Source organism: Neolamprologus multifasciatus, chromosome 22 (genome assembly GCF_963576455.1).
Source record: "Neolamprologus multifasciatus chromosome 22, fNeoMul1.2, whole genome shotgun sequence".
Taxonomy (NCBI): domain Eukaryota; kingdom Metazoa; phylum Chordata; class Actinopteri; order Cichliformes; family Cichlidae; genus Neolamprologus; species Neolamprologus multifasciatus.
In genome coordinates, this window is record NC_140459.1 from 7,334,046 (window position 1) to 7,347,583 (window position 13,538).

General features: G+C 40.9%; 1 protein-coding gene across 1 annotated transcript in view; it reads right to left on the reverse strand.

The window, feature by feature from the left end:
* LOC146492794 (microtubule-actin cross-linking factor 1-like) overlaps positions 1-13,538 on the reverse strand; it is a 119,676-nt gene that overhangs the window by 42,789 nt on the left and 63,349 nt on the right. The window lies entirely within an intron of this gene.

The window sequence follows — 13,538 nt, forward strand, 5'->3', positions numbered from 1 at the left end:
AAGCCGGATAGAGGAACTGGACTTTGACCACAAGGCGGGTGATGTCACTGCCAGCGCTAGAGACATGTGCGTCTGTAGTGAGTGCATATGAGTGTGTCACAGAAGGAAATAAAAAAAAATTTAAAAAAAGGAGGCGTGGTTTTATTAGTCACTGCTCAGCTGTGCTCTTTTTTTCTACTCAGCGGTATGGTATGTTGGCCGTGAGGTTTATTCAAGAAATACCACATGTGTCATTCATTCTGCTTCACAATGTGTGTGTACAGTAACTGCCGTGCCGGGTGAACAAACTGGAGCCGATAACAGAGCAGCAGACATGAAAAAGCCTCTCACACGCCAACTTTTCACCCTATGTCTAATTTCACCGCTCAGCCACTTTCTCTGTTCTCAGGCGTGTGTTCCTGCACTGATATTTTGCCTCTCATATTATCTGTCACAAAGCCAAACTGTCACCGTTCACTGATGCAAGTCTGGAGAATGAAGTCATCGCAAGTCTAAAGCAGTTTCAGGTGAAAACTTATTAGTATATTGGATGTAGTAGATACACTACTATAGTATAGTAATAATCTCTGTCTCTCTTCCACAGCATGTCTTTTATCCCGTCTTCCTTCTCTCACCCCAACCGGTCGCAGCAGATGGCCCCGCCCCTCCCTGAACCTGGTTCTGCCGGATGTTTCTTCCTGTTAAAAGGGAGTTTTTCCTTCCCACTGTTGCCAAAGTGCTTGCTCATAGGGGGTCATATGATTGTTGGGTTTTTCTCTGTATGTATTATTGTAGGGTCTACCTTGAAATACAAAGCAACTTGAGGTGACTGTTGTTGTGATTTGGCGCTGTATAAATAAAATTGAATTGAATAGTACAAAAAAAAAAAAAAAAAAAAAGCTTAAAGACTCATCCATGACTTCCTCCACCCGTCAACCAATGACAGCTGTGAGATAAGTAGAAGAAAATGACTGGACAGATGGATGGATGCTGTGGTTGGCAAAGTTCCTTCCACCTGAAAAATCGCTTCCTGTGTGTCAAAGTGAGACCACCTCTGTGGCGTAGGCCCAGGTGCAGTTCTTACCCTCGGTTAATGCTCACAGTTGTTGATCGTGTGGACTGTTTTTTAACCTCTTTAACCTTTTAAACCAGATCAGAGGGTTCAGACAGACATGCTGCAAACATTGTGTAGAAAACTGAAAAACCCACAATCACTTTGTTCCTATCTCACATTTTGCTGTGTGACCATACACATATCTTTCTCCTGACTTCAGACACACCTCTGTTGGTGCAAGTGAGAGTTAGAGGTAAATGATTTAGCCTGATGTCATTTTTTCTAACTTGAGTGGATGGATAACAGCCAAACAAATGAAGGTAAATATTTTCTGGTCCTTTTTTTCCTATTTCTTTTAGTTTAGTTATACCAAGTCTTTGAGGCTTTGTGTAAAACATAATAAAACACCTCAAAAAACACCCTAAAACTGTCAGTTTAGCTCCAACAGGAGGGAGCTGCGGTCCATTAAGTATAATCTAAGCACACAATTCTGTTTTCAATTAATATTTTGGCCTATTGTCACAGTTTCATGAGATACAACTAGTCTTCAAAGTCTTTGGAGAAACTAACTAACAACTAACTAATGACTAATGGTAATGAACAACAAAAATCAGGCCAAAGCTGAAGCCACAAATAAGTGAGATTAAGTAGGAATGATTGTCTGTAACTTTCATGATAATCAAAAGCTCCATTAATCCTTTCAGCACCAGTTTGAGAAGCCAAAGGACGGCCCATTAAAAACAATTATCATAAGCCCCAAAAACCCCGTCGCATGTGATTAATTGAACTTTGTTTACAACTATATTTTAATGGCCCAGGACTGACTGATCAAATATTATTTCTATGTGAATAATCTTTATCCCTCAGTGCTCCCCCATCGTTTTTCTTCCACCTCATGAAATGCTAAACACCACATGGTAAATACTTACCTGGTTTATAACATGTACACGCACTAAAAATCAGGCAGGGCGGAGTGGGCACGATGAAGTCTACTGTCATGACAACTAGCAGCCGGCCTTCAAACACCTCTCAATGGTTTCCTTCACGTCAGAACTTAAGCACCAGAAGTGCAAACAGAGCAACAAAGGCAGTGCCATTAAACACCTCGCTTCACATTAGTGTATTTAAACAAGCGGTCTAATAACCGCAGGAAGCCCTGGATAAGGAAATCGACAACTGCTCAAATTCACAAGCTCAAAGCTGCAGAGGCCTTAACATTCAATATCTAATCCATGATGTTCAACCAGCAGGAACTGTTGAACCACAAAGTCCACTAACGCTACGCAGAAACAGTCTGCCATGAAAAAAATGACTCAATGAACCATACTGATTAACATAATGGCTGTCATTTTACTATAAGTCAGACCTTCCCAAAGTGTGGGGCCTGCCCCCTAGGGGGGGTGCAGAGCCATTGCGGGGGGGGGGGGGGGGGGGGGGTATGAAAAGGAAAAAAAAAAAACAACAACAAAAAAAAACACGCTTGGACACTGCTAGCATAATGGACAGCTTTTGACGGGGCGCCCACACAAATGCAAAGCAGGAGATGAAGCATCGCTGAATATGTTTCCAGACCAACTTCATTCTAAGCCAAAGACTGAAAATATGGTGAAGCATATCTTCCCTTTGGCTTCACCTGCACAAGTGCCAAGGTAGGTCTCCCCTGCAGGATTGGTTTTCCCTGCGTCGGGAGCAGCGCTGGGTTCTTCAAATCACGGACAAACAGTATCCCACATTCTTGATTTTTAGTCATTACAACAAGTGTTTGTGAACTAACTACTCCTGACATTTTAGCTATTTATACAGTAAAGTTACAGCGGGATACAAATAATATCAGGCTGATCCTGCTACAATTTGTTCCCCCGGTTCAAATCACGGACAAACAGCATCCCACAGTTGTTTATGTTTTTAAACCCATTTTGCACAGAGAGGCCTTTTATGAAAAATATATTGATAGCAATGTTGAATATTATTACACAGGAAAAAAAACAACTACACATAAAATAATCACACCCTGACGCCTCTGCCTTTGTAAATAGAGGGACATTAACTGCGTGTGTATGTAAGCGTGTAAACCTGCAGATAGAGACAAAATACTGTTAATCTGACTATCTGCCATTCTGCAATTCATCTCATGTAAACAATAACGTGGCGCACAGCGTAACGTGAAAAAAGGCACATACCTTTGAGGTTGCGTGACCAACTCTGTATTCCTCATCTACAGTAAATCCAAAAAAGGAGTTTTAAAAAATCTCAGTTTTCGGTGATTCGAAACGCCGTTTACATGTGGACGAAAGGTCCAAACGCATAGAAACGGCTGCGTTTTCAAAAACACCCGTGTAGGTGTGGAGGTAGCGTAAAAGAGTTAGTAGTTTATTTTCTTACTACCTGTAATTTATTGCAGATTACTTGTATTTAGTTAATTGTTTACTAAATGTTTGAAGTGTGAAATAAACAGCAATGGAGCAAAATATGGGTGTGTGTGGTTAAAGGATGTGTCTGCGCGTGCATGTGCGCGCGCGAACATTTTTCTTGTAAAATAAGGGGGGCCTGGCAAAAAAAGTTTGGGAACCACTGCTATAAGTAGCTTGTGTTACATCATAACATCAGAAATACTACAGCTTCCTGAGAGCGTTATCCATATTTCCTTTGTGCTTTGGGTGATGTCGTCAGGCAGAGCGAGCACTTTTAGACACGCAAAGATTACTTCGGAACATCATGAAAAACTGCAGCTGAACCAATCAAAACACTGCGACAGCCGGTCTTTTCATCAACACCACACCGCAGACGTTATAGGTGACAACATGGATCTTAAATAATCCTGAATTCAAATCAATGGAAGAACCCTGTAACGGCAGATATGGCGATTGTCCTCCACAGTCTGCCTTATAACAGGAATACTAAGAAATGCATAACGTCAGTTTCAGTCGTGTGTTGGTGGACATATCTACATGTAAAAAGAAGTAAATGTGCTTAGTGTTTCTCTTGGCTTACCATCTTTAGTGAATTAAAGGTGGGAGAAGCCAGAGATGCCGATTATGTCTGTCCGAGCTGGAAGTGTATGTGTAAAAAGTCTGCTGTGCATTTATGAAGTCGCCAAACTTTTCAGCACTTTTACAGATCTGACTGGTGATTCCTTACACTTTATGTCCTGGTAGGATTTTTTATGCATATCCCACTTCTAAAAGGACGGTATGGATGACATGTCTCTCTAAAGTTTAGCTAAAAATTGATTAAACTATTTATATTTAGTGTTTACTTTCTCTTTTTTACGTTTTCTAGAGCATAAACAAAGTGAAGTTTGCATTGGGTGAGGCTGTTAAGTTGTTTAGTGTTACCTTACATCAGCAATGGAAGCAGGTCTCATGTTTTCTATTGTCAATAAATTCTATTGTTGTTACATCGAAGTGTGAGCTCGCTGCTTTGGGGTCATGTAGAAAATAAATACATTAGAATAGATCTGAAATGCTCTATAAAAGTCAAGCCTGACAGGAAGTCAAGATTACTAGAAATGATCTTGTCACGTTTTAAATTCACCTTCCTCCTTCTCTCTCCAGCTCCGTTGGAGTCACAACAAACACTGTACCATCAAACATAACCTTTCACACACTAAGAAGTTCAAGTAAACACAAAAACGCACACACACAAAGAAAAAGAGCTCACTGGCTTCTAATAGCTGAGGTCAGGACGGCCAATAGCATTTCTGTTTTGCAATTACAGATGAATATCAGAACAGATAAATGGAGGGTGTGTTTCAGCAGGATTTGAGATGGCCTCAGATACAAAGCAGCAAGAAGCACAGAGGTGACGGCTGAAGATTTCTCTCCCTGAATGAATTTCTCCACGCATTAGTGAAACTAGAGGGAAAACGCATTTCTGGATGTATTTAAACTCACATGGTATTTTTTGTTTTCCCAGTGCTGCTCTTTCTGGAACAGATATGAAAACTATTTCTATAAACACTTCATGTATGCAAAAGCTGGAGGCCATATGAAAACATCATCCACATCACACACGCACATGCAGCTCAAAAGCACGCATGGACCACGAGGCGGTGCGGTTCAAAGCCAACACGCTCTATTCAACAACTCTTAAGTTTAGAAATCCTGACACAGAAATGCTGGAAACTGCTCAGCGATCCTGAACGCTCGCCTGGGAGTCTCCTCTTTCACATGACCCCGTCAACAGCGGCCAGCATCATCAAAGGCCGGCCTGGACACGCACACAAACACCGACTCACACACACTCCTCCTTAGACCGTCACACACCGGGACAGGCGAGGAGGTGGTGTGACTGGGAACCATAGCAACAGGACAGGGGCTAGCTGCTGGTGTCTTTTTTCCACCTTCTCCACCAGTTCTTTTGGATTAAAGAGCCCGGGCCTGTATAGCACACTACAACCCTGTTGAGAGGTGTTAACAACTCAACCAAAATGAGGTGGAAGTATACTGGGAAACATCTGACTGAATCAAGTGCACACAAACAGCACAAGTTAAATCATCAAATTCAGCCCATCAAATGTGTCCTCTCCAAGACTCAAGAGGACAGAAATGTACTTAAAACCTCAAGCTAGCACATAAAACGATGAACCTCTGGGAAGAGAACAAAAGCAGCTGAGGAGCTTTTGTTCCAAAAGAAAAAAAAGAAACAGGTTTTATCACCATTTGGCCACAGAGCCAGTGGTCTCAGTCAAAAAACAAAACAAAAAATTAAAAACAAGAATCTGATGCATTTACCTTTGTTGGAGAAAGTCAGCAGGAAGAACAGCAGCGACATGGAAGAGAAAACAGGACAAGAACAGATTGGTTAGTCTCGAGATTTTACAATATATAAAACACGAGTCAGGATCAAAACAAATGCAGAGCATGTATCAAGTTACTGTCAACACCTCGGTGAATTAGGACTCGGCTGCTATTACGAGTTCAAATTCAGGTCTGCTTAACCAACTTTCTGGAGCTCTCAACGTCATCGCAGACACTTCAATTTCATCATGTGAGCAGAAACTCAAATCTTTGGCCATGTGATGACACGTTAAGCTAATTCCACACATTGTGAGATCGGATGTGGTCGACAGCTCTAGAAAAGAGCAACACTTGAGCTGATAGAGTATTCTGTGACAGTTACAGCAGTAACGTTTACATAAATTTCAATACAGGCAAAGTGAAGGACTAATATCCAGATTAGTGGGAAAACTTAGTGATTAATATCCTGCTTGAGTTCATATTTATATTTATATTACTTGTTGCTCCATCTAAACCACTCCATGCATGAGTGAAGTGGGTTCAGAGTTAAAATGTTTTTATTTACCACTGCATTGCTTGCAGCGACACTGAGGAAGAAATAAACATTTTAGTTGTACTCTAAATACAAAATGGGTCCATGCTGTTTAGTATTCACCCTCTTTGTGATTTAGACTTCCACTCTAAGGCCGCCTAAAAAAAATAAATAAATCACGGCATCTAAACACAAATTGATTGGTTTTTTGCGAGTTTGTGTTATCTTGTATCGCTTTCTTCGATATTGAGCGCGTGTGCGTGTGATACAGATTCTCTAAAATGCCAAGCGCTTTCTGTTTGAGCAGCTAAAGTGAAACCACGCGCAGCACTAATCAGAGATGGTGTTCGGCCTCCTCTGTCAGCTGGCTGATGGGGCAGCGTCAGCATGCAGGCGCATGCACGCGCAATCTAAATGCTAATACAGCAGAAATAAATACGCCACAGCCAGCACGGAGACAGCGGTGCAGGAGGTAAAAGAGCACCACAACAATGTAACAATATTAACGGTGCTAGCTGATTCTGTGGTAGAATCGCAGGCACTGTGGTAGTTTTTAGACTAAAATTCAGGAAAAACCCTGAAAATCTTTCAGAATTCTGCTAATATTATTTATAAATACTGCTTCTCAAACCGTTTTCATGCAAGACAAATGTAATTCAAATTCATAACAAGACCACAGTCTTCTTGCTTCTGTACTTCAGCACACTGAAGAAAAGCCTAAACCCCTTGAAGTCAGATTATTAGTTTAATCGTGCTGACATTGCTGGATTCCATCAGATCCTCTGGTTCTTTCCTTTTCTGTCATATTTCTACACTCTCCACATTTCTGCACTCTCTTTTTGTCCAAAACAAGATAAAATGCAGGAGGAAGACAGACATCAGTATTTCACATCTTTTGATGTGCCTCGCATCAACACAAATTGCGTCTCCGGGGGAAGTGGAGTCTAAATCCAAGCACGGCCTCATTAAACACAAAGGACCACACGTCATTAAGCAGAGGGAAAGGCGAAAATAAGAGAAGGTGGCACGTTGAGTGGATGGATGTGGACAGAGCGATGTGTCAGAGGGTGAGGAGGTGAAACAACTGCAGCCTCTGATTGCTGAGAGTGTACAGAGATGCAGTTATGAAACAAAGAGGCATTCATCGGAGGCCGCAGAGCAGAGAGAGCTGGTTAGCTCTGTCACCAGAGAGAAAAGGACAAACTCAACTTCACTGAGGGAGAAATGCGAGAGTGAGTAAGAGAATAGACTAGGCAGAAGCTAAGGATGTATAATTTTCTATAGAGTTGGCCAAGCTTTTAGTTTCTACATCTCATCTTCTCAAACAAATGGGGGAAGATGAGATATGAGATTAGGCGGCCTTAGAGTGGAAGTCTGTATCTGCAGATACATGTAGGTCAGCTCGAGCGGAGACAGTCCAGTGAACTGCAGGAAGAACAATAATGAGCACTGACAGGAAACAGAAAACAGCTACAAAACAACATGTATCTGCTGTACGTCTACACAGGCAAAAATAGCCCAGACCATATATTTCATGTATAATCTCATAAATTAATGAATGACTGCAGGGTTAATCAAAGTAAGGTTCAAAGTTAAAGGTTACAGGAAACAATAACACGGTGTTCAGTGAGGCAGAACTCCTCTGCTGGGCTACTTGAGCATGTAGTGGGTGCTGAGACCAAGATTATTTAAGAGAGTCACACAAGCCAAGTTCATCAGAAATCTCCTTGCAATTGCTTTGGTTGCTACAGCTGCACATATTTTGTGTGAAAGGCACCAACTTGTCTGGAAACGCTCGCAAACTACTCACTAAGCAGCTGTGAAACTATGCAAAGTGTGACAAATTGGAAGCGCAGACCAGTTAACCTCTGGAAAAAGTAAAAGATCCCAGCAACCTACCACCAGAGATGGGCAGTAACGCGTTACTTGTAACGCGTTACTGTAATCCGATTACTTTTTTCAAGTAACGAGTAAAGTAAGGGATTACTATTGCAAAAAATAGGTTTAAATGTTAAACTAATTTCTTCAAGTCAGAGAATGGTGCATATAATTAAAATTTTGCTTGATGCATAAAGTTAAAAGATTAAAACTAACAAAACAAGTTTTAAAAAGAGACTTTTCCATTTGATTACATTTTGTATGATGGATTATGTAGAAAAAGTAGAATTGGGCTGAAAGATCTATCGCTTTATCACCTATTCAGGTTGTAAATCATGTTTTTAAAAAGTAACTAAGTAATTAATTACTTTTGAAAATAAGTAATCAGTAAAGTAACGGGATTACTTTTTTGGGGAAGTAATCAGTAATTAATTACTGATTACTTTTTTCAAGTAACTTGACCAACACTGCCTACCACTGACTAAAAAAATAAAATTATAAGACCTGCTGAGGAATACACATTTTCCCCTAGCAACCAGAAGCTGCCAGTGGATTGGCTACCGGTATCCAGGCCGGTGTGACTGAGGCCTTTTACTTGAAAATCATTAAGTTGTTGAACCTTTAAGTAAAATATTCATCAAATTATAGCCAGTTTTCCAAATGGCTGAATCGGTTTTGGGTAATAACAGTCACTGATCCCGTCATCGTGGCTTGAGTGAGACTGGGGTTTTAGAGAAGGGTGAAAATACACAGTTGTAAAGGAAAGGCAAAGGGACCTCCTTTGCAAAAAAGACTGCAGAAAGACTCATGAGGAGACGGTTATTCAATGTCGAAATATTTGCTGGTTAAGTACTCTTTTCATGCCGTATTAAATAAACATCATTACACACAGCGCGGTTCCCATGCTACTCTCTTAATCTCCTCTAATCATTTAGGGGCAATTTAGAAAGCAACCTTTTGTCCATTCATGTCTAAACCGACTCCCTCGCTGACACTGAGTGTGTGTGTCTGTGTTGTTCATTTGATCCACTTCCAAGTCATATCACCCGATTTGTCATCTCACGCCAGATGAAAGTGATTCCCAGCCTTTGTTTTACCATGTGTAACCTCTCTGTCCAAAGAAAAGCACATTCACCTGTGATTAAGTCAACTTTTCTTTTCACTTTCATGACGGACACTTCATCTAATAACTAAGGATTATTATGTGCCTGTAGCTGGAAATCCTGCCTGTGTTAATGTGCTCCGAGTCCTGTTAGAAAGCTGTTACGAAACTCTTCTAAAAGAGGAGCTGGGATGTCAGCAATAATCATAATCTCATGGTCCGCTACACAAAAAAAAAATCACCACTATTCCACTGCAGTGCAACACATGTTATGGCAGACTTGTGCTCCCTATTTGGTGGTCTGAGAGAGAAAGAAAGGGCAAAAAATTAAGAGAAACAGATGACAAACAAAGGAATAAAAGGCTTGGAGGTAGAAATGAAAAACAATGCAGAAAAAAGAAAAATATAAAAAATAAAGTGGACGACGTCCCAAACAGAGTGCAGACACACAATCAGTCACGAGGGAGGTAAACACAGAGATAAGCTGACACAATAGAAAGGAGAGGTCACACAGGAAGAAAGCAGGGCTGTGATTATGGCTCCAACATAAAATCCCCTTACGTCTCTGTGAATGTCCATAAAAAGCTCAGAGCCTTTGTTTCTATAAGTAGGTAAAACGCTCTGGCCTCCACAGGCGTAACAAACCTTCTTACTCTCACTGAAAACTGATGTTTTCTACATTTCTAAGCAGGAATCAACACTCAAAATCTCAAATTTATCCAAGTAGAGCCTGTGAAGTAGATATGTACATTTTGCATATATGCATATAAACAGATGAACATCCACAGTTCACTTCTTGTTGTACATGTTACCTATGAAACTACACAAAACGCTGCATGTAATTCCTGAGTCACACAAACGCATTTCAGTGTTTGCACATCTACAAATAATTAAGTGCGCATATGTTGACGTGCACACAATGACTGTCAGGGAGGGGCTGGCACTAAAACACACGAGAACCCAAACACACAGGCCTCAACAAGCCCACCGACAAACCATTACATTACAAGTACAGCACGACAGGGGCTGCAGGCTACAGACAGTGTATGTTCATTGTCATTTCTCTTTAACGTGGTCTTTAGAGATGAAGATTCAAAGAAAGCATGATACACTAGATGTCTCGTTAAAAGCTACGTCTGTTCAGCTTCCTGCAAAATCATTTAGTGGTTGTTTTTTTAAGCAGATCACGCTTCACGTAGTATATGGGGCAAGCTACAACGGCTGAACAGATAAAGCAGAGAGCAGCACACTGACTCACAAACAGGCAGGAACAATCAGTTACACCAAGGTAATCAAGCCGCTGCTGAGCTTTCTTCTTCTACTTCACAAACTGACAGCTTACTTTAGAATTCTTGTAAATGCAAATAATAATAGTGCATTGTTGCAATGAAAGCTCTGAGTGATGCAGCTGTGCAGACGAGCAGACCAGAGGTGGGAATGAAAGAAGAGGTGGTTCTAAAATAAAACCACGGGTCTGAATATCAATGGAGGGCTGGAGAGAGAAGAGAAAGGGGGCGAAAAGTTGAAATGGAGTTAATAATGTGCATGAGAGACTGAGAATGAGTGGGTAGATTGAGTGGCTGGGAAAGGAATGGCAGAGAGAAAGTAATGCTGTTAGAGAGATGAGAGAAAGCAAAACATACTGCTCTGTGACAGAAAGAGACAAACGAGACCAGAGGAAACAAAGAAACAGACTTTTACTTTGGAGGGAGACAAATCAGAGCCACACAATAACATTAAACACACACACACACACACACACACACACACACACACACACACACACACACACACACACACACACACACACACTCACTCTCATAAAGCCACCGTGACAAATCTCATGTAGTTTTCTGATCATTTTCTTCAGTGTTGGTATCATTGTTGAGCTGTGACCTCCTTAAAGACTGCAGAAAGAAAATCTCCCACATGTGTCAATAATAATAAATTATATTCACACTGATGTTCAATAGTTCGTATTATCTTGCACGGGTAACTGATACTTGGACATATTAACAGCAGAAAAACTCAATGACTATATGAGGAAAACATGCAGACACACAAAGAATCAGAGCTGGAAAACAAACCTGGTGTCAAAATTTAGATAAAAAGGACACAATTTAGATGCTGTCATTTGTTTTTAAACCAGCCACCTATCGCATGTGGAGCTATGACTTTTAAAGGTTTATGCAAAATGCACACAGGTCTGTAGTGTTATCAAAATATTATCAAACATCCAGGGTATTTTATTACTACTGAAGCTACAATGTAATCCATGACACTGATGCTCAAAGTTGGCCACAGTTAAAAAAAACAGATTTTATCTTTAGATTATGACATATGGAAATTTTCAGCTCTGATAAATAGTCAAACAAATATCTGAGATCCACAGTTTGTCTCCAACTTCACATTAAATTACACGATTGTTTAAAAGACTCAGAGATAAAGTTGTACCTCATGCACACTCAGGGGCGTAATTTCCAGGGGGGTTAGGGGGGGTTGTGGCTGCATGGGTTGCATGATTAACCATGCAAATAGGCTACGTTCACACTGCAGGTCTTAATGCTCAATTCCGATTTTTTGATCAAATCCGATTTTTTTGTCTGCTTGTTCAAACTACAAATAAAATGCGACAGCAAACACGCTCTAGTGTGAACGCTCAAAGCGGCCCGCATGCGCAAAAGAAGACGTCACACATAACGCGCTCTGTTTGGACCCAGAGCAAACAATATTGTTTGACTGATGGCCCTTAATATAAAGACTTCGGACTTTACGTTTCCCAATTTTTGCTTTAAGTTATTTTGTTATTTACATAATAATGTAAATAACCTAATAATTATCCTTATTGCTGTTTTAGAGGAGCAGTGCTTCAAAGGATAGCTGCAGATTTCTGTCAGAATCTGCAGATTATACAGTACAAATAAAATGTTCACGTTTCTCCAACGTTGTCTTCCCAACAGTTTCACTGACATCTACACCGGATGGCCAGGAAGCGTTTGCGATGTCTTATCGGGCGCTGATAATTGGCGTCTGTCTTGTGTCAGTGACGTAAGAGACGGATTTAATGCGACATGACCGTTCAAACAGCAGTCGCTTTCTAAAACATCGGATATGTATCGGATTCAGTACCACATACGAAGTGACCCAGATCGGATTTGAAAATATCGGATTTGTGCCGTTCACACTGTCATACCATGATCGGATATGGGTCGCATAGGGTCAAAAAAAATCGGATTTGATGCGCTTTCGCCTGCAGTGTGAACGTAGCCAAAGTTGCATGGTTAATCATGTGGGAATTTACCCAGATTTATTTATTTAGACAGAGATCTTGACCCCCCCCCCCCCAAATGTTCAGCACAAAGTTACGTCGATGTGCACACTGGATCACATCTCTATACCGCAGGTCTGTGTGTGTCACATGACTGCAATACACGATAACCCAACAGTCTCAGGCAGTTAATTTAAAATGCTGAGAAATTAGTTTGGTTCATTTCTTACTCTGTGCATTCACCTCTATCATAGATCAGCTTTTGTCCACACAACGACGAGCAGAGGCTGTAGTTTACAGCCGACTGTGCGTTTGTGTGTGTTTAACAGAGTGATAACAGAAGGCCAGAGTGCGGTGGGTGAGTGGATGACTGTGAGAGTCAGAGAGAGACAGATGCGATTTTAATGGAGTTCATGAGTCCAATAAGCTGAAAGATTAAACTTCAGTGACGCTGCCTCTGTAGACTCCCCTGTCAGCAGGAGTTCCCACACAGAGAGCACATTTTATTAAATATTCATACATTCAGGTTTTTAAGTCTTCAAAGAAACATAGTCAGCAAAAAATGAGCATCAGGGGGAATCACTCTGCACTTTTATGTTGTGTTATGAGAGGCCATGCTTTGGGGGGAAAACACATTTCAGGCTTTTTTTAGTGGAAGCTTCATTAGGAGAAAAAGAAGTCTCCTTAAGAAATGCTGCGTTTCAAAGGCTTCTTTCCTTCTAATGAGGGAATCCCCATCTTAAGTGATTCATAGTGGGAATCTATACACTTTGGCAATTTCTTCAGGTCTCAGGTTATCTTTTTCCTATTTCACATCGTGTTTTGTAATTCTCATTGTCCGCTCTGTCTTCAGTTTGGTGGCTCTGTTTCCTCTTGTCCCCGTGACTCCTCTGTGATATCAGCACCTCAACACCAGTGTTTACAAGTCAAGATCAAGTCACACATACACTCTGACCTGAAACTCCCGATAATTTACATTTTCAATC